Source organism: Cygnus olor, chromosome 1 (genome assembly GCF_009769625.2).
Source record: "Cygnus olor isolate bCygOlo1 chromosome 1, bCygOlo1.pri.v2, whole genome shotgun sequence".
Classification (NCBI taxonomy): Eukaryota; Metazoa; Chordata; class Aves; order Anseriformes; family Anatidae; genus Cygnus; species Cygnus olor.
Genome location: NC_049169.1, coordinates 41,551,582 through 41,577,559, shown reverse-complemented (window position 1 = coordinate 41,577,559; position 25,978 = coordinate 41,551,582). Strand labels below are relative to the sequence as shown.

The following is a 25,978-nucleotide window of genomic DNA, read 5'->3' as shown; positions in this document are numbered from 1 at the left end:
ACCTACAGGATTCCCCTGAAGCAAAGTTAAAGGTCAAGACAACAGAGTATAAAACACTGCAAAGTAGAAACTTATGTCTTCAAACAATTTTCAGAAAAGCATCAGCAAATAACACATTAGCAAGTAAAACAAGAACACAGAAGATAGTATAAAACCTTGTAAGCAGCAAAGAATCCTATTAATAAGATTTAAAATGTTCAGCTTATATATATGCTCTTCTTCATTGCCAAATACTTATATACAGGATTTCAGAATACAGAACTATTACTTGTGCACAAGCCTTCAGCCCACACCTACTTTCCAATTAAATGTAGTGAAGATATACAACATTTACCTTGCTCAGATATTCTATTTTATTTTGTTTAAATGAGAGAAAAATCTAATTAAAACAGCTAACAGAAGCAATTAATACAACTTCTGTAAACTGATTAGCACCTGGAAGTGACAAAAATGTTACCTTTCCTTTTCTGTTCCTTGCCCCATAACTCGTAGTCGTCACAGTTGACTAAATGTTATGAAGCACGGCACAATGAATGCACGCAAGCAAGAGGGAACAGCTTCTATGAGTATCCAAAATGCACACACGAATTAAATGGGGAAGCCTCAGGGCCATTTCTAACTCCTTTGTTTATATCTATTCCAACCAATTGTTCTCTCTCTGGCTCGTCTGCTAGAAAGCATGAGATGTAACCCAGCAGATGACTGTGTACAATCAAACACGTTTTGTTGCTTAACTCTAGCAAATTCCATATCCTATTTCTGAATCTTAAAGACCCTTGTCATTGAGCTATCTTGCTGCAGTGACCCAGAGTATTAAAAAACCCTCTGTATCCTCTTTTTCTTTATTACAAACAACAACCTGCAGTGAGTGAAACAGAATGAAGACCACTTTCAATATACAAATCTCTGCAACAATCTGTCTCCTAAATATAATAGTAGAATTTTGTTCAATGTTTAGATAAAGTCACTCTTTGAAAGTACACTGAGGTTAATAAGAATATTTTCAAGAATTGTAATGAGCTTTGGATCAGAAACAACTGTTTTCATGGGCTTCATTTGATACCCAGAAAGAAATACTAAAAGTTACTTAATAATCATATACCATGTAAACAGTGATGTACCCTAAAACACAATACTCAGCTGGTTTCCATCTCAAAGCTCAGATGCTTATAATAATGCAAAAGCCAGGTGTATGGCACTTACCCAGACTTACACAGTGTCAGATCTAACTTCAGTAAAACAGCCCAGCATGTATTTTATAACAAGGTTATAAAATTTGATATGAGAAGTGGTAATGGCAATCTTCAACATCTAAAATGTATTCTGCAGAGTTTTGAAATTAGTATTTTTTTCCATTAGATGGTTTTACAGATGAACCTACCATAAAAACAGCATTCTTGTACCAGTATGTCCATTGCTATCAGTTTTTGGTAAAGCATTCCATTGGCATGTGAACTGAATTATTATTTTTGCACTGTTATATATAACACCACATTCAGACTATATGTTTATTCAATGAGCTTGTAAGATCACAGATCTACCAACTGGTACTTCATCTTTACAAACAAACAAATGGGGTTTTAGGCTTCTTTAGGGATTCCTCACAGTTTGCACTAGCAAGAACAACTGAAAGCATCTACCTGTGTTGGATATCTTAATCTGTTTTAAAATTTGATTAAACTTTAAACACACAAAAAAGTAATGCTTTTATGCCTGCTAATTCTTAAAACAGTTTTACTGTCATTATTTGCATCAAAGAATTGCTTGAGGATTCCTGTAGTTATGGTTCCCTGCTCTGTTTGAAAACTCAAATGGAGAAAGAAAATGCTGCTAGGAAAGCAAGGTTTAAAGATAAGATTTTTCATTAGTGACTATCCCAGTTTTTCCTTCAGAGAACAAATGTTTGACAATAAAGATAAAAGTAATTCCAAGAGTATTTAAAAGGGATCTGCACAATAAATATAGTCCAGGTCTTAACACAGGTATCTCTCTGTTTTAGAACTTTTTCTCTTCCCACTACAGAACATTAAAAAGATTACATGCTTCACTATCTTTAAAGGATTTTCTAACAGAATTCAAAAGAACTGCCAGCTGGTGTGGTAAGAAACATCATAATGACTTTGGTGGTGGTATAATCCAGGAAGTGCTGTATTCATATCTCAATATTAGCAGTATAAACCTGTAATAGTGTTTACATACATCTTTAATCACTGTGTGAAAGAAAGGCAAAAGCACGTTCCCCACGGACATTTAAAGTCCAAATAACAAAATATTATTAATATTAAAAAAACACTTTTCCATGGCCAGTTAGAGGGGCTTAAGGACCTAACGTCTCTTGCAGCTATAACTTTATGATCTTATGACTGAAGAAACATTTCACAGCAGAAGGAAATAAGGTTTTGTAGGTTTATTTATGAAATCAAATAACGTCAGAAATAGTACCTTTATAGTTTTGGGCATAATTCATATACAGTGACCGGTATTTTCTCAAATGATCCTAGAATCCCATTTAAAATGTCAGAACTGAGATTGTTCAAGATTTCAGAAAGTCACTTCAACATACTCCAAACTACTTTTAAGAGTTCTTTCACATTTACTTTTTACATATACATATCTGCTGTCTCATAGAGTTTAGAACTAAATCTCTTATTCTGACAGTCTGTGCAGGTGTACTCGTTGTTACCCCATGCCTCTGAAATATTGTAGCTCTGAGAGACAACTAAGACAGTCAATGCCCTAAGTGGGGAGAAACCCATAACTCTTAATTTGACATTGAAAACCAGCCCCTCTTCTGTCATATGTCTGCTTTCCACTGGCTGACTGTATCTCACATAAATGTAAAACTGAGACAGATGAAGACTTCCTCACCACCCTTCAAATGATACAAATTATTTCAGGTTCCACTGAGCAAGCTGGAATTTAACATGCTGGCAAGAAAAATTAACTACTATCTGTACAGTATGCTATATATAGTGCTTTTTGAAGTGGGTCCAATATGTGGAAGTCACTATATGGAATTGTACACAAATGGTTCAGTCAAGTGCCTTAATTCCTTCACAATGAAATCTTTCACACGCCTGGAAACCTTTCTCTAAAAAAGAGCAAGTATTCCACTCATATAATTTCAGCTTTCTCTGTGTCTGGGTAGAAAGAGGTTTCTACTAGGGTTCTGCACTTTACACTTCCCTGTACAGATAAGGGGGGTGAAAAAGTAATGTGCATTTAAAGACAACCGAAGTATTGATGGAACTTTTATCACTATCATTACAAGTAAACATTTATAAGTAATTGGGCTGGCAAGATCCTGCAACACTACCCTAAAGATGCAAACCATTAATCTGAATGCTACTACATAAAACCAAGGCAAGGACACCAGTGTTTGCCAGTTTTACATATTCTGTTTTTAAACAACTCTAACAGTCACCAAAGGCCTCTGACATCTGCAAATGTGGAATTTTTCTGTTTACCCAAAGCATGCATATAATATTAAAAGTAGAAAATTTGTTAATGGTAGCTATGTTAGCTGCCACTGAGAAAGCCATCTCTTGGGTCAGAGGACAGTTTAGTCTCCAGGCTTATCTCAGTCACTGGCCTCCTTTCTGTGATCTCCAGCAGGGTATTAATTGGTTCCAGTTGTAGTGTGGACTTCTGAAACATCAACATCTGCTCACATGCAAGACCACACACTTATCCTGTGTAGGCCTCATGTAGCTAGTTACTACTGATCTGGACTTAAACTGAAGCAGAGCATCTTAGAAGTAAAAGGTCCTATGCAATTCTCATTAGTTTGTTTTTCCATTAATTACTGTTTTGCATTAATAATGTAATTTGTATTATTTTCTAATTTTCTTTATTTAAAAATTGTGTCCTTTTTCTTTTTTTTCTTTCTTTTTTTTTTTTTTTTTGATATGTCTTTTAAGAGTGTTTTTTTTTTTTACACATTCTCTGAGAGTGTATTTAAACAAAGTTTGGAAGATAATTAAAGCGCCAGACAAATAAGAAAGATTAAACTGAGCCAAGTCAGACATAAGAATGTCTAAAACCATGCAATTGTCACTAATAAATGGTATATGCTTTTAAAAGCATATCTGGATACTAATATGAAGTTTTAAGACTTTTTAAATGATCATGTTGACTAGAAACTAAAAGGCTGTAGAAATCTAACTATATACCCTTTTGTGCTGTTTACATGCTTTGATCTGCATACAGAAATTAATGGATATATATATAGTAGATATACAAATTAATACTATCCTCAGAAATATGTTTATGATGATACAGCAGCAGAGATGTTACTAAAGGGGTGCTTTATAATCTGCTGCAGGAGCAGAGGCCTCCTGTGTTAGGAATAAGTGTATTCCATCCACTAAATTCTCTTGCAAATCCTGTTTCACTATAGGTTTTCATAGGATATTGTCTAATTATGGTATTTAGGGAGAGATGAATTTCACTTCAAAAACACAAAATTGTCACACTTGTCCTGTCCAAAGGATATAACCTGAAACTATGGGTTAAATTGTGTCATAAATTAGACTCTAAGCATGATCTTCTTTTGCTTTGTTTGAGGCTGTCAGAACTACTAAGATTATCTTTTTCAAAAGGTTATTTTTTTCCTCAAACCATGTAAGAATCTTTTGTTGTTGTTAAAGTGTTTTTTTTTTTTTTTTTTTTTTTTTTTTTTTTGTTTTTTTGTTTTGTTTTTTAAAGATACGTTCTTATTTATATAAATACTGTGTTTTTTTCTCATTCTTTAGAACAATTCACCAAAATAAATAGGCCTCAAATTGAATTCTTATATTATGTGAACATCCACACTTTGTCTGCAGAATTGTTAGAGCTCAGTTTTACTTGGCTTTTGCCATATTTAGCAGGGTCTGAGGTCAATATCAGCTTGATTACAAAAGCATGAATTCATTAATTTGCATTAGCTGATATAACAGAACTCCATGCATCAAATTATTATTATTTTTTTTTTTCCCCTCAAGTGATCACAGCAATTAAATTCAACCCTGATAAACTGGAGCGAGGAGAAAGGAGAACATGATAGTAAAGACTCATTAAGAAATAAAATGTCCTATTAGAACAGCCTGAGCTGCTCAGATCACAGGATTTTGACTTATTAAGGCAGTTGGGTGGCCTCTAGCTGAAGTTGCTGCAGACTGTCCAGGAATCACCATAACAGTTGGAAGGGGGCACCTCTTTTTCCACATCTTATCCCACTACAGAAATCTGCTATACCTTCCTTTCCACACCATATCCTAACACAAATATTTTATGTTCCTCTGTCACCTAGTTTTCTTAAATAAACAGAAATATCAACAACTCTTAGTGTCCTAAGCAATTATCACACACTAGGCAACATCCACCGATATGTATAAGGAATTTTAATGATTGCCCTCTATGGAGCACATCAAGGAAATCTGATAACTACAAACAAAATCTGGACAGGGAATAATAATGATAATTTATTATTGAATTTCCAACTGTCAGTTTTGCTGAACCATACCTATCATCCTATTTACAGGTGTGAACACATCAGTGAGTACAGTATCCCAGAATGCTCATCAAGCAACACATTAGAAGTGCTCGTGCTGAGATATAGAGTCTCAACAAAGCATGGAAACAGAAGTGTCAATAAATGACATGACATGACTTGATAAAAATCAAGTATTAAACTCTTTGACTTTAAACCTTTTGCTAGAAAGTAGAATTCATGAGTCTTTCCCAGGCATCCTAGCTGTCTCTGTCTCTTCAACTTGGGAAAAAACAGACATCACCAAAAAGAAATCTAAGTGATCCATGTATCAGACACACAAGGACAGGACTTACCTAGAGAAATACTTAAGAGCATGTCTGAAGGCTGAATCTCAGATAAATGGCTCAGAGAAACCTCTGTTCTCTTCTCTTGAGATCCACACAGGATTTGTGTACTAAACAGGACGTACACTTTACTGTCTCAGTTTGGGTGGCCAAGGAAAGACGGTGTATACCTCTGTACTCAGTATTTTGGAAAAATTTGCATATTTCTTTTCCCTGGATTTCTTTGGCCTTGCACATTAAACAGACACTCAGTGAGTAGACCTTAAAGCAATACTGAAAGTCAGGACCCACCTTTCTCAATTGAGGGACTGACTCAGTGAAACATTCTTCTCCAAATCTTGCATTACTTAGCAGTGAAGTGATTCAAAGTCAGTGGAAGAAGATTAACCCTTTCCTACTGTTGGTAGGACAGTATCACCCCAATCACAGTTGGGTGATTTCAGCTCTCCTGAATGAAGTCTGAAAGGTGGGTTTGACTCCCTAGGTAGGAGAGAGAACTTACTCTTCATTTCACGGACATACCAGAGGGGTGCTATAATCATCAGACTCTTATAAAAAGGATATATGCCAATTTTAATGCCTTTTTATTTAAAACAACCCCCACCCAAGGTGGTTGCAAACATTTTAAAAGCCTGTGTTAGAGAGTGGTGGGAATAGTTTCTGGCCAACAGAGAGTGTACACACTCTTCTGCTCTGACAGAACTCTGACCAGCCTCAGACAGAAAACTACAACAGCCTGGGCATGTTCCACAGCCACAAGCCACGTTCCTAGCAGACTCTAAAGTTACACTGAGAGACATCTGGTAAATTTAAGATACCAAAGGGTAACGTGTCAGGAGATATTGGGCTGAAAGTCTTCAGTCACCCTGATGTAAACACTTACATTCTTTATTTGATCTATCCTGGCATGCCTTCCCATTTTCTGTGGAAAAATTCCTTGCCTGACAAAATCAACCCATTGTGTGATGTTTTACTAACAAACTGAAGACTATTTCCTTGTGTTCATTAAGAATCTGACTTTGTTGCTCACTCGTGCACACTTTAAATTTTCTCATTTGATTTTTCAAGCCAAATCAACCTGTCAATACACGTATGAGTATTGATTCTATGTTCAGTTTCAGCAAGGAATTAATGTTTTGCTTTGCAAGTTGAGAGATTAAGACAATTTTTCAATGTTAAACTCTGTTAGTCCACATTTTTCCATTTCTGGCATCTGAAAAACAATTCTTAGGAACTTTTTCATTCATCTTGTTCAGAGCAGAACTCATCTGTAATCCACAAAGCACTAAGGAAGACACAAAATTAACCGACGGAATTTCTTTTCTTTTCCTCTGATTCCATTTTGAATTTTAATTAAAAGAAAACTTTTACCCAAATGGAACGAAACTTAAAAAAATAAAATCTTATGCTATTAGTCATTCTAATTTCTCTTATAGAATGCTGCAAACATTTCTCAGAGTTCCATCTGTAAAACGGACGTTGCAAGGTTCATCTTTACTGGTCATTGCCTTTAGAGACAGATGAGTCCCTTTTTTTTTTTTTTTGGTTGAATACAGAACCTTTGTTTAGTTTTCCCCAGAAGTGTGGGAAAGTGACTGAAAGGCATATCCAAAATGAAACTTCCTTAAGACATAACTAATATTTATTTTGAGCAGGTTCACTAATCAACACAAGAGATGCCTAGACAGACTGAAAACTCTGTATTAAAAACAAACAAACCACCACCAACATAATACACAGAGAAAATTAACTATCCTTGCACTTGAAATCTCTTTTTTTTTTTTTTCTCAAAAAAAGAAAAGTAGTTTAAAATTCAGTAGGACCGTAAGAATGACCATACTTCATAAGAGTAGATCTTCTAGTCCGCCAACCAGTTCCTAAAAGAAGCCAAAAGAGGATACCCAAGACAGTATGTGAAAAAAAAAAAAAAAAAAAAAAAAAAGGTAAGTATACATGATATCTCTTCCTTACACCTGCAGTTGCCAAACACTCTCAGCTGACGAATTTTAGCCAGATGTATTTTCTAAGTATTTAGTAAACTTTAGTGAATTCATCTTCTTTGGTCTCCTCTTGATCTTGTAAACTTTCAGCATCCACAACATCCTGCAGTAAGCTGCTCAATAGCTCAAAAGCTCAAATACCTGTTACATGAAGAATTACCTTGTTTGTTTGTTTTGAGCTTGGCTTCTGTAGCTTCATTTGCTGCCTTCTACTTATTCTATTGGAAGAGAAAGAGAATGGCTGTTGCCTTTCCCTAATGCATTGGTAATCCCTCCAAGCTATTTTTGATTTCACAGACTTAAGCATAAGACAGCACGGATGTTGAGATTACATTTTCTACTTTCTTCTCAATTGCTTTCCCAATTATTTTAGAGGGCCTTTCTGACTATATTGAGCACTGAGCTGACATTTTCATAGCAGTATCTATCATAACCTGAAGGTCTTACTCATGAGCAGTAATGATAGACCCTATTATTTTATGTGTGAAGTTAAGGTGACTCTTCACGTTCCTTTAAAAATAAAAATAAAAATCTGTGAAGAATTTCATCTGTTTTTTCTTTGCTCTAGCACTCAGTCTTACGATGTTCTGCAATTTCTTCAATTAACCCTTGTCTGAATAGTGTTGTAGCACACATAACTTTGTCAGGTAACTTCTCATCTTTTCTTTGGGTCATTTATGAATATGGTTCTAGTAGAAGTCCCTGTGGAATTTCACTAATAATGATCATTCATTTCAGGAGCTAACCATATATTCCTAACCCCTGTTTTAAACAACTGCATGTTACAAAATGTAAGAATTCCAGCTTTCATGCTATGGCTGCTTAGTTTCTTCAAAAGTTTTTGTTTAAGTAGCATTTTGGAAATCTTTTGGAAATTGAGGTAGACTGTCAGCTAGACCTGCTTTATCTCCACCTTTTCTGACCGCTTCAAAGAACTGCAGAAGGTATGGGAGGCTGGACATCTTGCTGAGTCCAAATGCGTCACATTTCTACTAATCTTCCCAATACTGATGTCAGAACCTCAGCTCTTCCTGCAACCTTTTTTAGAAACTAGCATCACTACTCGGTGCCCTTCAGTCCTCTCATTCCCAAGCATATTTAAGGGAGACACTATATACCATTTCAGGAGATTCTCTAGAACTTTGTGGAGAATAATATCTGAACTTGGGAAGTTGCTACTGTTGCTTTTATGCATTTCATTCATTGTAATCATTTCTAGAGTCACACCAGGTTCATATGAGTTCCTCATAGAGAAGGGCTCTGCTATCTCACCAGCATTTTCCACAGAACAGAGGATAATTAGAATTAGCATAGCTTTTCTGCCACATTATCTTCTCTGAACACTTCTTTTACACCTTGACCATCTGTTGGCTGTACAGAGATGTAACTATTATCATCAGCATTAATAAATTAATAAAGTGGTGTATCTGCGTGTGACTGTGTGTGCAAATAATGTATTCACCTGCCTTATAATGAAGCCAAATTCAAACCCACTTGGTAAATGGAAGGGAACTTCAGCATTACTTCTCAATTATGACAGAGAAGTCATAACACCTATTAGAACTGCAGATTTATTTTTCTCAGCTGTTAGTACTTATGAATGTTGGCTCATTTGAATCATTATCTAGCACGATTCAAGCAATTTTCAGTGTGAATAAGACTTATAAATTTCACCTAGGATCAACTTCACTTTGTGCAGTTGCCCAAGCAAAATTTAATGAACTGTGCTTACTATGCTTTGCTACGTCTTATCTTTATTGTCATATACATATCCTCTGCATGGGGACAATATTTAGCTTAAATTGCAAAAAAACAACAAATGGCCAGTAGGTTTCCAAATTCTTTACATGTTAATAATTTAAATTACCATGATAAATTAAATGATTATTTGGGTAAAAAATATAGTGCTTTTATCTACATAAGGATAATGCCAAATACTTTGGCTTGGGCTGAACAGTTCTGTTTCCTTAAAGACAGGGGGTTTGCAAAGTTTATTACCAATAGAAACATTCTCCAGAACTTTTGCTCTTAATTTTACAGGAAAAATATTTTTAAGTATCTTATTTGCAACATTGTGCTATTGTACTGGGTGGAAAAAGTATGCTTGACACTAGGAAAGGCCAAACCAATGCAGTTTTACTGTACAAACCATCCAAAGTATAAAGCTGTGTGTCCCCAGCTATGATGGGCATTTTAACCAGGCATGGTACATTCATGCAGGGATGGAAACATAGTGAAATAGCATGTGAAATAGCATATGCAGCTCTGACTCAAAAAAGGGAGAAATAGCAGCGATGAACATTTCTGTTTCTGTTGGGGCCTGTGTTTCCTGCAAGTCATGCCAACAGAGCTAGCCAACATTTATCCTTGGCACAGATAATGAGCAGAAGACTCATTCTTTGAACATTTTACAAACGAATTTATAACAGCAACTGGTATTCTTCAAGCATATAGTTGTGTTGTTGTTGTTTTTAGTGTTTGTTTGTTTTTAGTTTTGACATGAATTTCATATCAGTGTTGTCTATTTCTAGCAAAAATGAAGTGTCAGACACGATCCAAGTTGGGGGCATTCCATTGTGCATCCAAAGATCAAATGCATTTTAAAATTTGTGGTTACTAGCAACTAGAGAGCTCTGTAAAATGAAGACTGCAGTTAAGGATGGTGTGGTTATTATTTGGTATCTGTATTCTAGTATATTTGAAATGTATATTCAAACTCTTTTCCCTTCCAAACCTCTGATCTTCCTTTCAAGTATATCAAGCACACTTGAAATCATGAAAGAATAGTATGAATCATGGAGGATTAGCCACTGGTACATCCAATTTTTTTGAGTTCTGAATCATCAACAGAAACATGCCCCCTTCTCCCTCTTACCAGTAACTATTAACTTTGATTTAAAATATGAAGGAAGAAGCATGACTTAAATCTCAGGAAATAGGATGAATAGGATTATAGCGAAATAGAGATATATAGAGAGAGAACTGTATGAGAATAAATAAAAGAAATGATAGGTTTTGCCAGCTCCATATGCCTAACCTCTAATATAAACATATTCAGAATTTTAGTGAATGCAGATGAGATCAGGATTAACCTTGAGACTCACTGGGGACTGAGATGGACAGACAAGCAAAACAGCTTTTGGAGAAGCTCTCTCTCCAGTGCAATCTTTTCTCAGTAAGAAATTAATCCAATATAGAGGTTCTAACCCTCAAGATCAATTACCATATTTTCTCTGGAAGACAATATAATATTCATAATTCAGATCTTGTTTTTGTTTTATAAGGTGCATAATCTGAGTAGTGTAAAACACAGATGATGGAAGACGTTATATAATTGCGTCAAGTATTTTAAATCAAAATTAAAAATAAAAATATTAATTTCTGGTATTTTCAGAATATTTTTTAATATTGCTTGACAAATCTGAAATTCTAAATTTGCATATGCAGAGAATTTCCATGTACATTTGCATTAAAAAGGAATCCAGGATTTATTGAAGAGCAGGACTAATATTTGCATTACATCGGGAAAGCCAAATAATTATAAATCTTCACCTTAGCTTCATGGAAGAGCCCATCTTTGCCTTTCTATGGGAAGTTCATTTAACCAGATGCATCTGTGTTTTTAAAGCAAGACAGTAATGTTTTTCATAAGAATTTAGAATATAATTCTTTATCATCTAAATGATTTATTGTTGTTGTTGTTGTTATCTAGAAGTTAAAAAGAGCTACACAGTCTATTTAGTTACCAAACATCACTATAAAGTATCCAGCCTTATTCGAGGAAGATGAACTACTGTAATTTTCCCTTAGGGCCACAAAAACAGATTGCAAGATTTTAGTCATCAACAGCCCTTCTGTTCACATGACCCCTTGTATGAACTATTTCAACTTAACACAGCTCATGACGCCTTCCTATCTTCCTGTCTCCAATACTTTGAACTCTCATGGAGATTTCTGGTATAAGACCAACTTATCAAGCAGGGAAAAGAACAGCTGCTATTTATTTCATTTTAGTTCTCTCTTGTGTTCTGCATTTGCAGGTGGTGGAAGGAAGTAGAACAGTTTTGCCAACAGCTCTTAAGCCAGTTTACTACAGCTTGGTAATTATCAATATGGACACTTAGTCATTTCAGGAGTCATAAGCACAACCAGACACATACAGCAATGTCTTCTCAATCAGAAATTATATAGGTGCAATACGAGTTAGAAAGATATGATATTTAAAGGAATTCACTGCCCTTATGATTATACAATGACTTTCTTCATACCCAAGTTCACACTTTTAAGTGTTTTTAATGCTAGAAACTTTAAGATTTTATTGTGAAACTTGAGTTCTCTCTCTATATATATATAAATTTGCAGATGACCTTGCACTGTGCCTGTTATTGAACAGCAATAATCTTCAGTTGCATTTTCCATCACTTGTTCTGATTTATTTATCATTTGTCATCACATTTGCAAACACTTTCTAAAATTCAACCACATGTTTTATTACAATAATGATGATGATGCTATATGGAGTTTGCAATTTCTCAAGTCTCTTTTTTTCCTGATGTCCATGAACCGAATTTTATCCTTTGGAGATGCTTGTGCTACCCTCTTTTGACTTATAGAAAGTCATGTATATTTAAGAGCAGATTTTGGTTCTTTTTCTTGAAATGCTTTAAATTAAAGTATTAAACTCTCAAAGATTATTTTCTCTTTTTGTCTATGGATATTTCTCTTTTTTTCCCCCTATTAAAGTGTAAATATATTTCCCAGCAAATGATTTTTTCCTTTTGTTTTGTTGTTGTTTGTTTCCAGAAGCCTCAGTAGTGTTTTAGTAGCCTTCACAGTAACCAGCTGAAGAATGATAATTATTCCCCCTGTAATGTGGCTTGCATTAAAAGTTCTAATAACCGATTATAACTCAATTTTCTCCTCCCTCACAGACATTCCATTCAGATATTTCCTAACTAAAACAGAACTCATAGGTAGGTGATATAGACATTGTCTGCACAAAATCCTACACTCGCTTAGCTAAAATATGTGTGCTCCAAGCCAATTTAGTTAAACTCATGCAGTCTGTGCTTGCACACATATTTTGCTTTACAGATATATTAGAGGGAACTTTGCAAGAGTGGTCAGTTGGATTATAGATTCATATTTAAAGAGTGTGGCCTAGATGAAATTGGATCCAGAAAGAAACATATTTCTAATATTAAATCCATTTTGCCCTATTGAAAAACAAAAGAGAAAACCTAGGAATTGGTTGTGTAAATTTCTGTTCTCAAGAAGGCGGCTGTCCCTTTCTATTCTTTCTTACAAAGTTCACAGTATTATAAAAACTATCATGTCATCTAATCCTGCAGAAGTAATGTTTGCTATAAATCTTCTCAAGTTGTTCATTGGTGGTCTTTCTATTTCACTGTTAATAATAAATCGTCTACTCCTTCATTTTTGTTGTGCAAAGCCAGCTTTCACAAGGAGCAAAATTTAAGGGCACTTATCTTGTAATTTCATATAACTGGCTTTCAGGCACCTCTTTCTCCATAGATGTATTTATTATGTTGGGGACTTTTAAAATATATTCAGTCTACAGGAACATGTTTTATCCTCTGTAAAAGCATCTAATAAAAATATATAGGAGCTTAGGGATCATATTATTTAAAATTAAGTTCAAATAAACTAATTTCTCCTTTTCATATTGAAGAGAAAATGTAAAAGGGAATGTTTTTATCTTTTAATTATTTACCAAACCCCTCTCCACTTAAGCTGTGCGTTGTGTAGTAACCCACAGTGAGAAGGAGTTACCTGCTGCACAGTTTGTGTTGTGTTAGTTGCAGCAGCCACCACCTTCTCCTTCCTCAGCCCAGTAAGATGCAGCCTGCTTGGAGACTTGTCCCTTCTTTTTCTTAACATTTTCTCATCCAGCAACCTAATAAAATCCAGTTTACTTTACACTTGTCCCTACAGGTGGAGCCTGCCAAAAAAAACATATTCTCATTCACTCACTGAGTAGAAACATAGATTTTTTTTTTTCCAGATGTTGTCAGAAGGATGTTTCCAGTATTCCCTGTTCCTGGCTCTATTGCACTTCAACAGAGAGACTGATGGATATCCCCTTCCAAAGCAGCACGTCTAGGGCACTCTTCACGGAAATGGGGATTTGTGCATTGAGACTGAGAAAAACCTGAAATTCACATCTGCTGTTTCTTTGTATAAGTATGACATTCAGGCACAATATTCATCAACTAAGCAAATAGTATAGAAGTCCTCCTTCTGTCATAGTCTGAAAGACAAAGAAAATGAAGCTCCACATTGAAGTCACTGTGGCCAGCGTGTTGTGAGATGTCATTGCAGCTTGCTCAAAGTATTAAGGCCTCCTGGGGACTGAGGCAAATCCCTGAAAGCCCGAAGAAGAAACAGGGACATATTAAATTCAACCAGAAGGGAACCACTTCAAGGCATCCACAGTTATAGAACTTTTCGCTTAAGTAAATCTTTGAGGAAAAACATAAGCGTGCCATTCACTGGCTAAAGAAATTAGTCAAAGTTGTTTGGGTTGTCTTCTTAGAAACCCAGAGGATGATGCAACTTGTGATCTCACTGCAAATGTAGCATCTTTCAGCTTTAGCTACTTTGTTTTTTGTATCTACCTCTATACTTTATTTCAAAATAGTTCTCTTAAGATGAAGCCCACTATTTAAAGGATTAGCATCTCAAAGAGGTAGTAAATACACTCCTTTACCTTATGGCTATAGGTAAATGACTTCGCTCATGTCAAGATTTATCACCTCACGTTTGCTTATTGTATTAAAATTCGTTGTCCCATCAGTTAGCATTCATGCCACTGTTAACAACACTGTTAGCCAAAGAAATTCCTTGAGTCATATCCAACTTCTACGCACCTGGGACTGAGAACATGGGTCTTGAGCTTAAATCTGGAATCTTGCTCAGTTTTCCCTTTAATAAGTATGTGCCTAGCTCTGAAAAAATAAATAAATATATATATATATGCCCTTTTCCACTGTTCATCTAAAACATATTCATTCCTTAAGATTAAATCCCACTCCAGAGAGTTCAGTTTTTCCTAATTTGGCATCATCTTTCCATATTCAGATCAAAATGCACTGAAATCTTCGGTCTGTTCCATTCCAAAATAGTATTTAAAATATGTTCCTCTGAGCTGTTAAAGAAGCTTTCCTTCAGTTGTCCCACTTCATCTCTTGCCAATCTATGTTCTCCTTAGCTAGCAGATGTCTTTCTTTTCCAATACTTTTCTTTGTGTTGCCACTGAATGGGATTAATTCCCCTTCTACAGTGTCTCCTCCACCTCCTGGAAAAAAAAAATCTGTAATTGACTGACTTTCTGCCTTATTCAGTTCCTCTTTCAGACTTTTCTTCTCTCCCTTCTATGATTTCTAAGCATACCTCTAATAAAATAAAGTAACTAAATTCTGTTCACAAACCTCACACAGGGCTTTCATTATTTTTACTACAGTCTAAGCAAGCATATGCATGTAAAAAGCTATATTGATACATAATTTAATGATATTTCCTCTTGACAGTGCATATTCTTTATATTTGTATGAAAATTACAGAGTATAAATACTATTTGGTTGTTCAAAACCCTTTTATGCTAATAAGGGTTGTATTTTTAAAGTGAAAACTATTCTATTATATAAGGCATTTGTCATGCAGTTTCTGTCTCTGTTGAAGGGAGTGGAATAGAATACTTCACTTAGCTGGACAAGAGGGTAGCACATGTCAACTACAGGAGCCTCCAAACAAACTCAACTGGGAAAAATCTCAACAAGCTACAGCCCACAGTACTCTTGTGCTCTCCTATATTTTTAAAAATGACTTCCAAGACTGTATAATTCTTCCCTTATGGCTGACACACTGGACAAATATTAAAGCTCTTATGGAATCAGAAATACTCTATCTCCTTTCAAGGCTCATGTCTATAAACACTCTCCATCTTTCTTCCACACTCAGGTACACCGTGAAGGTGGAGAAAATGGTGAGAAGTGTGAGAGGAGAAAAGAAAGGGACATTGTAGATGGTGTAGAATGTAGACAGAAAATACTTCAGAAGCAACAGTGGATGCAAAGAGGGAAGAAAGAGAAGCATTGAGTGAATGAAAAATCAAGCAGATTGAAAAACGCAAGGATTTATTGAGAAGAAAACAGATAAAGTTTTGTTAAGCTCAGACAGCCAATAGTTAGTCAAGTAGACAATAATACAAGAAACCTGAAGAAAATGAGCTAGTCATCTCTAGTCAGATGACACACAAACTCAATATTAATAATAATGGTATTGTCTTTGGAAACATCTCAACTTGATTTAGCAATAAAAGTTCAAAAGAATTATTCAGTTCATAAATCTGCTTAATAACCCTCATAAAAAAGAAAAAGTTATAATAAAAGGAAGATAAATTTGATTAGCCAAGGAAGTTTCTGATCTGTTCTTAATGATCAGAAATAATTCCTCTCATATTTCCCAAACAAAAGCACATACCTGATTTTCATTCTGTTTGGTTGAGATTAATTTAAAAGAGGGAAATTGTCAGACAACTAAAATATTTACTTCCTTCTAAATATGATTGTGTTTTTCCTTTAAAACGTCATTATGTTTCTTATTTAAAGAAGGCTCTAACATTCATCTTTTCTTTACATGGCTTCCTACGAAACTGTATGAATATTATATTTCTAACTTAAATATGTCAACTCCATAGGCAAATTTAACCTTAATTTCTGAAAGCTAGCACAAGATCAACTCTAGTTTTAAAAAAAAAAAGAAGTAATAGAATTCTTTATCAAGCAGCTTTCCTTCATTATACACCTAAACATTCATTTTAAATCATCTATGTATCTATGTTAGCATATTATAAATAGCTCCTTAATATTTGTGTCTAATATTTGAGACATTATGAATCCTATGTTAAACAGCTCTGCTCATTCTGACTCTGTTACCTTTTGAGGTCCCAATTTTAAAGTTCCTTCTCATGGATGGACTCCACAGCCACATATAGCAATTTGTATTCTGGAGAAGAAAAATGTTTAGGAAGGTTCATTTTCTCCCTCTTTCTTCTTGGCTACTTTGTACAAATTTTCCTTTAAACTTACGCAGTCTTAAAGTCTGTACTGTCATCAGTCTTTATGCAAAAGTACATTTGGAACTGGCTAGAGGCACAGAAGACATTTAAAGTAAGCTTAGAGGCTGCTGGAAGGGGAATTAATTAATTATCACACAGGATGCATCTCTGGTGAAATGACAGTTCTGTGGGTAGCTGGTTCAGGGTAAGAACTGAAGTTCTGTAACTATCTCAGTTGATTCAGTATTACTGAAGGATTCAGCAAATGAAGGTTATAATGCTGTCCTATGCTTTCAGATTGTTTTTACATTCATATCCATCAGACATACTCATATAGCAATTGCAAAGGCCATAAAAAGATATACAAATATATTCTAAGAAAAAATCTAACTGCATTGGTTTGAAAGAGGGCAAAAGTGCCATTCTTCAAATACAACACATATTAATGATCTAAGCTGTTTCATTATTAATGATCCCCAAGTGCTTTCATGACCATGAATGTGTGTGCATATGAATAAAGGATGGTAGTTCTGCTATAGAGGCAATGCTAACTGGTGCAACTCTCATCTGCATGGCAAATGTCATCCATAATAGGGCTGACTACAGAGGGTCTGCAGGTGATAGGAAGTTATCAATGAGTCCAATTCCCTAAAAGATCTTCAGCCCAATAACTAATACATATGTAGGAAATATATTTGTGGTGTGTTCATATAGATATATGAAAATATATATGCAAATATATATGCCATCCCAAGAAAAACCATACAAAGGTGGCTTTGGCTATTTAGGTATGCTGATAGGTAAATCAGTACAGATAGAATTAACTCCTGACACTTTAGATTTGGCAATCATTTTGTGAAAAACTTGCAATGCTCAGTATCCTGCATCATATGGCTTCCCTTTCCAATGGCTTGATTTTGTGTAAATCTCATGCTTAATTTTATCAAGGGCATATGGATTCAGACTGTGTGATTAGCAGACAGTCTCCTCATAATTCCAGATAAATTCAAGATAAATTCAATACTAGAGTAATTTAAAGTCTAGCCACAGTACTTTCAAAACATAGAACTTTCTATCCATCAGTGACATAAATACAGTCATAAAAAGCCTCCCACATTTATCTTTGTTGTTTTCATTTTTAATCTGAACCTATTGAGTCTTAGCCTCAGTAATGTTTTAAATTGATATAAACTGACAACTGTTTTAAAAGTCCCATCCAATTTGTACACCCACTGCTTACTCTTCTCTTCATCTCCTGTTACAAGAGCCTGTGAGCAGTATCAGAGAACAGATCCAGATTAAGTCTTTTTATTTATTTATTTATTTAAGATTCTAGTAGAAGTCTATGAATTCTAATCTGTTTATCTTCATGGTTACACAAGCGAGCACAAAACAGCAGGCACGAGGAGTTGGGGAAGAGTAAGAGTCATGTTTAAGTGTTTGCAAAAGAATGGCTGAAGGCTAATCATTATCCAGAAAATGCAGGTGGAACAGCACTAGCACATTATTCATTGCACATGACTTCAGCAAATATTCAAAGGAATACTGATTCTAGGTTGTCTTTGAGAGACGTGTTTTGCAGGCTGATCATGAAACAATTTTGCAAATGTTTACATTTAAAATAAATGTTACTGAGGACAGCACCATGTGAATTTTAGAAATAAAAATACGATGCCCTTCTCGATAACTTTGACTACTAGATGTGCTATATAACCAGGATACTCTGGTAGTTAAAAACCATACTGAGCCATGCATAGTCTAGGGTAGGAATACCCTAGATTATGTTTATAAAACTGTTTTGTTTAATGTCAGATTTCTAAAACAGACACAGACATTTCAATCTTTTTAAAAGTTTTGGTAGTATTGTCAAGAGTAGAAGTTAATCCAAAGTTTTAATCTTCTGTTCCTGGCTTTGTGATTTTCATATGTGCAGAAGAGATCCTGACAGTGACTTCAGTGAGGCCGTAGGGTGTAAAACACCTGTGCGACTGAAAAGGGTTTTGGGAAGCTCCTTGATAAATCTTGTTGAGCATCAGCACAGTATGGTTAAAATCAGATGGACCCATCAGTTTTAAAAAATATGATAATGCCTGAGTGGTTTTCCACATCAAACCCTCTAACTAGAACTATCAGTAATGTTTAGATGAGGCCAGTCTATAAGCATCCTTTCCACATATGTAACAACAGTATGAGACAAGCAGTACTAGAAAATGTCAGTTGACCAAAATGGTCAAACCCATATATTCCTCAGCTGTTACATCTGAACAAATACTATAATGACAGATACTAATGGAAGGTTTAGCTTAACCAGTTGGTGTCTATTACATCATCTTTTTTACCTGCCCATTTAAGAAAATGAAGAGCATAATCATTCAAGAAAACTGTCCATAACTCGGTATCATTTGTGTTAAAAAAGAAAACTGGAACAAGGGAACTTGGAATCCAGGATTAATATTCATGCTTCCCTGTGTCCTATTAAATATTTTAACTATGTTTCTGTGTTTTATCTACACTACACTTTAAACAGCTTACAGTTTGGCTAAACTGCATGTAAAAAACAACATTGAGGGTCTGTAGTTCTGCAATGGTCAGCGTTATGTCCCATTTTATGTAAGAAAAAGATGTAAAATAAAAATGTATTAAATGGAAGCACGACTTTATTGAACTAATAGTAAATACTTCACATAAAAAGAGACATCCAGACTCAACCCAAAGCATACCAGGTTGCTTGTTTTAGACAGCATTACCATGCTGTTTATAATCCATAACGATGCTTTGTACTGCTTTTCAGGAATTCTCCTTTAGAAAGTTTAAATTAGGGTTAGTGACCCAAACAACCAGCTTCAACTCAAAGATCAACACCAGCTTCCCCAGAGGCTCTCAGCATGTTTCACACAAAAGCCAGAAAAAGCAGCCAACACCTCTATTGAGGCCTCTTGTATTTCCTGATGAGTGGGGAGCAAGTATAGGAGGTGCCAAAGTAACTCTTTCTAGCTCACAAGACACCATGAAGGGGAGGTCAGAGGAGTCTCTGGAGTTGTGCTGATATATGGAATTATACCAAATCTTTAAACAGATGTGAGTGGGTGGTAGGGATGAGGGATTCATGTCATAAGCACACAGGAACTCTGAAATGACTGATGCCTTCTAAGGTCATCCATCTTCCCATCTGCAGTGAGGTGAGGTAGACCATCTTTTAATTTGGCCTGAAGTAATAAGAATCTAAATTACTGCTCCACCCCAAGGCTACTACAGGGATCAAAGAGCATCGGTCCTTCTACTTTTGCTGCAACTGCAATCTGTGTGAAATTTTCAGTTTTCCTTCTGTTCAAAAGGAAAGGATGCAAAAACTGTTAAGAATAAAGTTTTATTCTTTGGCTCAGGAAAAGGAGAAAACTTTTAGAAAGGGTTATGAGTTATTAAGAGAACATAATTTGCAGTACCCTGACCATGTACACCAGGGCCTCATAGAAATGACCATGTTCTAAGAGTGCAATTCAACACAGAAACCTGCATTTCCTGACATCCTTATGCACATCCACATGCAAAATTGATGCCTGCAAAGACATGTTCCAACACTTTCTCCATAAAACTAAGTAGCGAATCATGGAGATGTAGAGATTTCTGTAGCAGAGTAGTATATTGAATCATATCCTTGAAGTAGATGCCATACACTGACAGTAAAGGAAATTATATATATATACATATATATATTTTGATAAATCAAAGCTAATATCTGAGGTAAAATCTGAGAAAGAAACATTAAAAAGATATGACATAAACAGTTTCAATAGTACTAGAGGAAGAATAATAGATGCCATAAAGAATACACATTTGGCTAATGAAAGCTGTGTGCTGATCCAAGATCCAAACATCATGCCCTTAAAAGAACACCTGAAGAGCTAAAATTTCAGTGTTAGGCACTGCAGAAATACATTGCTTTTACCAAAAGAAACAGAGATGAACATAACAGTATGAAAATAATATTCAAATATTTATCAACAACAACAACAAAAAAATCCTCATCCAAAGCAGGAAAGAAAGTTTTCCAAGAAAATAAGGGTGCAAGGAAGTTATATCTTCTAAATAGATCTATAAAGGGTATATTCATGCTCAGGTCTTTTCTGTTAAGATGTTTCATGTGTTTTGAAATATACTTTTTTTTTTTTTTTTTCAATAATAAAATAAGGATTTAAAACACAAGTGCATACAACAATCAGTACTGTCAAATCAGGCTTCAAAAACTTTCTTTATCCATTTGATATAGATTTTCCCTGCTGTCTGAAAACAAAAGAACTTGTCCAACCAGATGGCAAGCATGAGTATAATCTTTCCCTGTGCTGGAATTTCAGGCAAAAAAAACAAGTTTGATGCTTGAGTGAGGCAAGGATACCTGCCAACCACCATAAGACTGCTGCTGTGCACATGTGCAGCTTTCTGAGGAAAAAAAGACAACTCCTAATATATGTTACAAATAAATTCTCTCAGTGCTAGGATAGTTTGATTAGAATGAATAACAACCATGAGGCCACTGAGACTTTCAAATCCTTACCTTCTGGCAAAGAGTTAAAGGAACAGATTCTGTCCTTGGACAAGCATGTGCATGGCTTGCAGATGTACTCACAGATAAAACACTCAACCCAAAGTGATGTCAGGTGTGGTGTGAATTTAGCACCAATTCACTTCTGCTTTAACCCAGCCACCCCACCCAACCCTTGAAGTCACTGCAAAAATACCTTTGATATCAGTGACAGTTACATGAAATAACAGTGGTTCTAGTCCACTCTATGTGTGCCCTGGTAAAACCAAAGTAATACTTGTAAGTAGGGTTGGGAACAAGAAACAGTTATTGTAAAGTAAGAGTGTCAAGTAAGGCAATGATAAATGGTCCTTGCATTTCTTTTAGAACAAAAGATGTGCACATGGAATTCCATGGAATTATAAAGTGCAAATCGGAACCCTTGGATTTGAGGTAACTAGCATTGTGGTAATTTATTCACACAAATAAATGTTTAGAGTCTTTCAGGTCTAATGCATACAGGCCTTAAGAATTTATCCCAGATTTCACTGAGATATCAAACAATTTCCCCAGTAAACCATGAAAATGGGGTAAGCTATAGGAAAGCTCGTTTCAAACCACATTTTCAAGCTTAAAGCTACATGTCTTTATTTTAGGTGGCTTTGTCATACTGTCTTTGTAAGTTGTTTAAGTGTAATTGTTTTCAGTTCAATAATTTCTTTTCCTTCTGTACACATTCCAACTTTCTTTGTGCCAAAAAGGCCTTTAAAAGTGTCCTCAAATGCTGCCTATAGTCAGCCAGCCAGAAGCATCTTGTATATTTCATGTCAAGAGAATTTGTATTCTTTCCCAATAAGAAATCCAAAAGTTCTTGTTTCAATTGAAGTAGGCCAAGAATAAAGAATATCTAATGAAATAAGATTTAGCATATTAGAAGATGTAAGAAATACTATATACTGACTCTCCGGAATACCACAGCTACAATAACGAATGTCTTAGTGAGCAAAGATAAATGAACTGCCTTGGTAAAATTCACTCATTTAAGGAAAAAATAAAAATAAAAAATAGTCATTTCCTTCATGACTATTTCCAACTGATGGAAATAGCTCTAACATGAACTATTTTTTTTTTCTTTTGATGTTCACAGAGCATCAAGATTAAAATAAAATTCACATGCAAATCAACAATCTGTAGTTTTTGCAGGGGAATTACTTAAAACTGGTGTAAAAAATATCTGAGTATTAACTACAAATCTGTCAAGTTTTAGCTCTATGCTGTAGAAGCTTGCTTAGCATGCAGTGTTTTAAAACTGACAATTCCCTTGACACTATCATGGTCTCACCAAGATAATAGGAATTACTTTGTTTTAATAGGCAGAAAAAGCATCCAGGTTAAAAACAAAGCTGTTTACCGGAGTCCCAATCCAACCTGCTAATCCAAAAATTACACACCCAATTAACTGTACACACTTAAGGTAAAAAATATAGTTGCAGTTAGCAATCAAATCTGAAAAAAAGTAATTATTTATCTTCCGGGGGGGAGGGGGGGGAGGACATTCCCCATATCCACTTATCCACTTTTTTAGAACAGTCTATTAAACTTTAAACTACTGTGTACTGGTGTAAAAAGCAGAGGAAGTAGGATATAACCTCTGTGTTCTTGAATTTACTTCCTTCCATTGTAACATGTTCTTACTTTATGTGGGATTACCCTGATCTTAAAATGAATTTAAAAATTGACTCTTGTTCTCTTTTTGCCTTCTCCCAAACATAAAAACAAGCCAATCTAAACATGCTCAAATTACTCAGCAGACTCAGCAAAGTTTGGTCATGTTGTTGTTTCTAACCTCTTTCACCGATGGCAGAAAAGTCAATTTTGTCATTGCGGATTTAAAAGCAATTTCTCATTGGTGCATCAGATTCACAGGACAATGATTGAAGGAAGCAATGAGCATCCTTTACCACAAAAAAAAAAAAAAGTAAATAATTGCAATAGCACATAAAAGCCTTCTCTGGCCACAAGCACTGATGAGAAATGAGCTAACAGCTGCACATTTTTACTTGTTGAACTTAAGTACATGAAATGAACCCAACACTGAGTCTAATATGAGGGAATCAATGGACTGTTGCCTTACTCGGTGCTTCTCCAAAGACTTTTGAACTGGAACAGAATTCATTTTAATGAGCATCCAACATCTGGAGAAGCCCCTTAAGAATTACAGAAAGCCAAGTTTAAAAAAAAAAAAAAACAAAAAAACTGCAAGAATACCAAATCTCTACTGAGAAAATACCAGAAAGAAGACTAAAAAAAATAAATAAAAGTAAATAAATAAAAATCTTCAATTCATATAAATGTATTTTGGAATTAAGAGTGAATTACTTTATAATTTGCAGTAAGATTTATTTTAATGTTATTTCACACCTAGTTGCTTCTTTGATCATCTCATAAACCTGGTCCACCCGTAATTTGCAATAAATGTTTGGTCTATGCCCAAGTAACCATTTTTTCTAATGGCTTGGAGGAATGCAGTTTTACTCTGTTTTGTAAGAACAAAATAATATGTCTAGATGATACAGTAAACAACCATGAGGAAAAGCATTTCAAATCTCTGAGGGCTTTACTTATTGCCTACTTTCTGTTTCCCGCTCAGTTTTCAAAAATTGGCTGAAATGCTTTTCTGTCTGGAAAGTAAGAAGAACAGGATGCTTCTGCAACTGTATTTTACTCATCCTATTGCTTATGCAGCAGGTGGCTGATGTAGAAAGAGTTCAAGTCAGACAGTCTCTGTGCACTTGCAGACATCCACAGTCTTTTCTAACTCAGAGATACATGCCTATATATATGTATGTATATATATTTGACTTTTGGCCTCAGTTCACCAACAATTTAAATTATGCCCTGAAAAGCCGGATCTGCTGGTTAACCTTCAGAGTAACTCCAGATTTTAAGTATGCAGTGAATGCTGTCTGCTGTATGCTATTCTGAGGAAGGACAACTGACAAAATTTCCCAGACTCTTCCTTTTAATCTTCCAGAATTTACCTTCACCACTACACTCCCTTTCCTCCCCCCTCCCCCCCAAAAAAAAATCATAGTTGAAGAGTCTGATAGAGATGAAACATTTTAAGATCTCTTATCTTTTTTCCTCTTTGGATCTATAACAAATAGATAGTGATAGATTGCTGGATAAATAGGAGAAAGGTTACAGGGAGGAGAAATAAGATAATATTTTCTAAAGAGCTTTCCTCTTCTGTTTGCTATGATTTTAATAAACTGTGACCCTATTAAAACCACCACTCCATACACTTTTGTAATCAGTTCCTTTTTTGTAATTGTGCCAGTGTTGTATCCACTGTATATGAATTTGTGCCAGATAAATATGGCTGTGCTTCAAGAAGCACTATTTTTCAAAGCTTTACCCTGAACTCTCTGGCTCAAGTACACAAATTTGAGGGACAAATGTCTCTGAAAAGAACAGTCTACAGTACTTTCCAACCCTTCTCTCCTACACGACTCTTCTGCAGTTGTACAAAGGCCAACAAACATCAAATGAGACGTAGACTGAAGCCAAATAATTCAGACTAAACTGATCAAGTTTACCCACTCAGTGCAAGATGTTTTTAGTTCATAAGATCTTTTTTCTTTTGTAGCCTAATTAAAACAGTTTGACTAAGACTTACTGAAATATTATGTTCCTTGCCATTCAAAAATTGTATGAGCCAATGCCAGCACTCCTCCCTGCTTGCTTTTAAAGCCATATGAACTCCTCTTAAAGTTTTAAACCTGCTTGAGGTATCCACAGCTGCTTCTAATATTCTGACCGTTAAATTCTCTTCTTCCTCCCCAGCTGAATTTCTAAGAAGTATGCCAAACAGTTAATGTTTTGTTTTCTTGGCTTCTTGCATAATGCCGCCGTATTCAAACACAGGAACTGTGTGACTGAACAACTAAAACTTGTATTCCTAGATTCAGAATCTCATGCTTGTCCTTAAAAGCTGTTCTCTGACTATTTAGATAAGCATTGTTCATGTCTGCATCACGTAAAACTTTTTACCATGTGTAGGCAAAATAATTAATACTCAAAAATGTTGGAAAACACAAAAATAAAATGCTTGCTTGGTATTTTAGGTTTATCCTGGTAACAGAAAAGAGAAATCAAATAGGTTTGCCTAGCCACCTTTTCTGTCTCACTTGTCCTGTCTGGGTTTCAGACTGCTTAAGAAATTTGCTATTGATTTAGACAAATAAAACAGAAAGAATGAGGCTTGTAGGTCAGTGTTGTACACTTTACAGATAAGAGTTTTCTCTTGTTACTTCTCTGGAAAATATTCTACTTTCCATAAGCCAGATACTTTCTTAACTTTTATGAAGTGTATCTAAATTTAGAGTGTGAGCTTTCCCTCAACAAAGTCTAAGATCTTTGAGATTCACTAAATAAAAATCACTCTATGACAAGCACATAAATAAGAAAATACACAAAGCCTTTGAAAGACATTTTCAGGAAACCTGAAAAATAGCAAGCTAATAAAAAAGCAGCTGAGAGGAAGAGAGAGAAAAAAAA

The 25,978-nt window shown here is 35.2% G+C and overlaps 1 protein-coding gene and 1 long non-coding RNA gene across 2 annotated transcripts in view; both read right to left on the bottom strand.

Moving 5' to 3' along the window:
• Positions 1–25,978, bottom strand: part of NAV3 (neuron navigator 3) — a 273,005-nt gene that overhangs the window by 225,279 nt on the left and 21,748 nt on the right. The gene's annotated exons all lie outside the window — the stretch shown is intronic.
• Positions 11,450–25,149, bottom strand: LOC121068592. The gene is made up of 3 exons (XR_005818972.1): positions 25,098–25,149; positions 16,778–16,847; positions 11,450–15,138 (listed from the first exon to the last, which is right to left on the bottom strand). It is a non-coding gene; the product is annotated as an uncharacterized LOC121068592 (long non-coding RNA).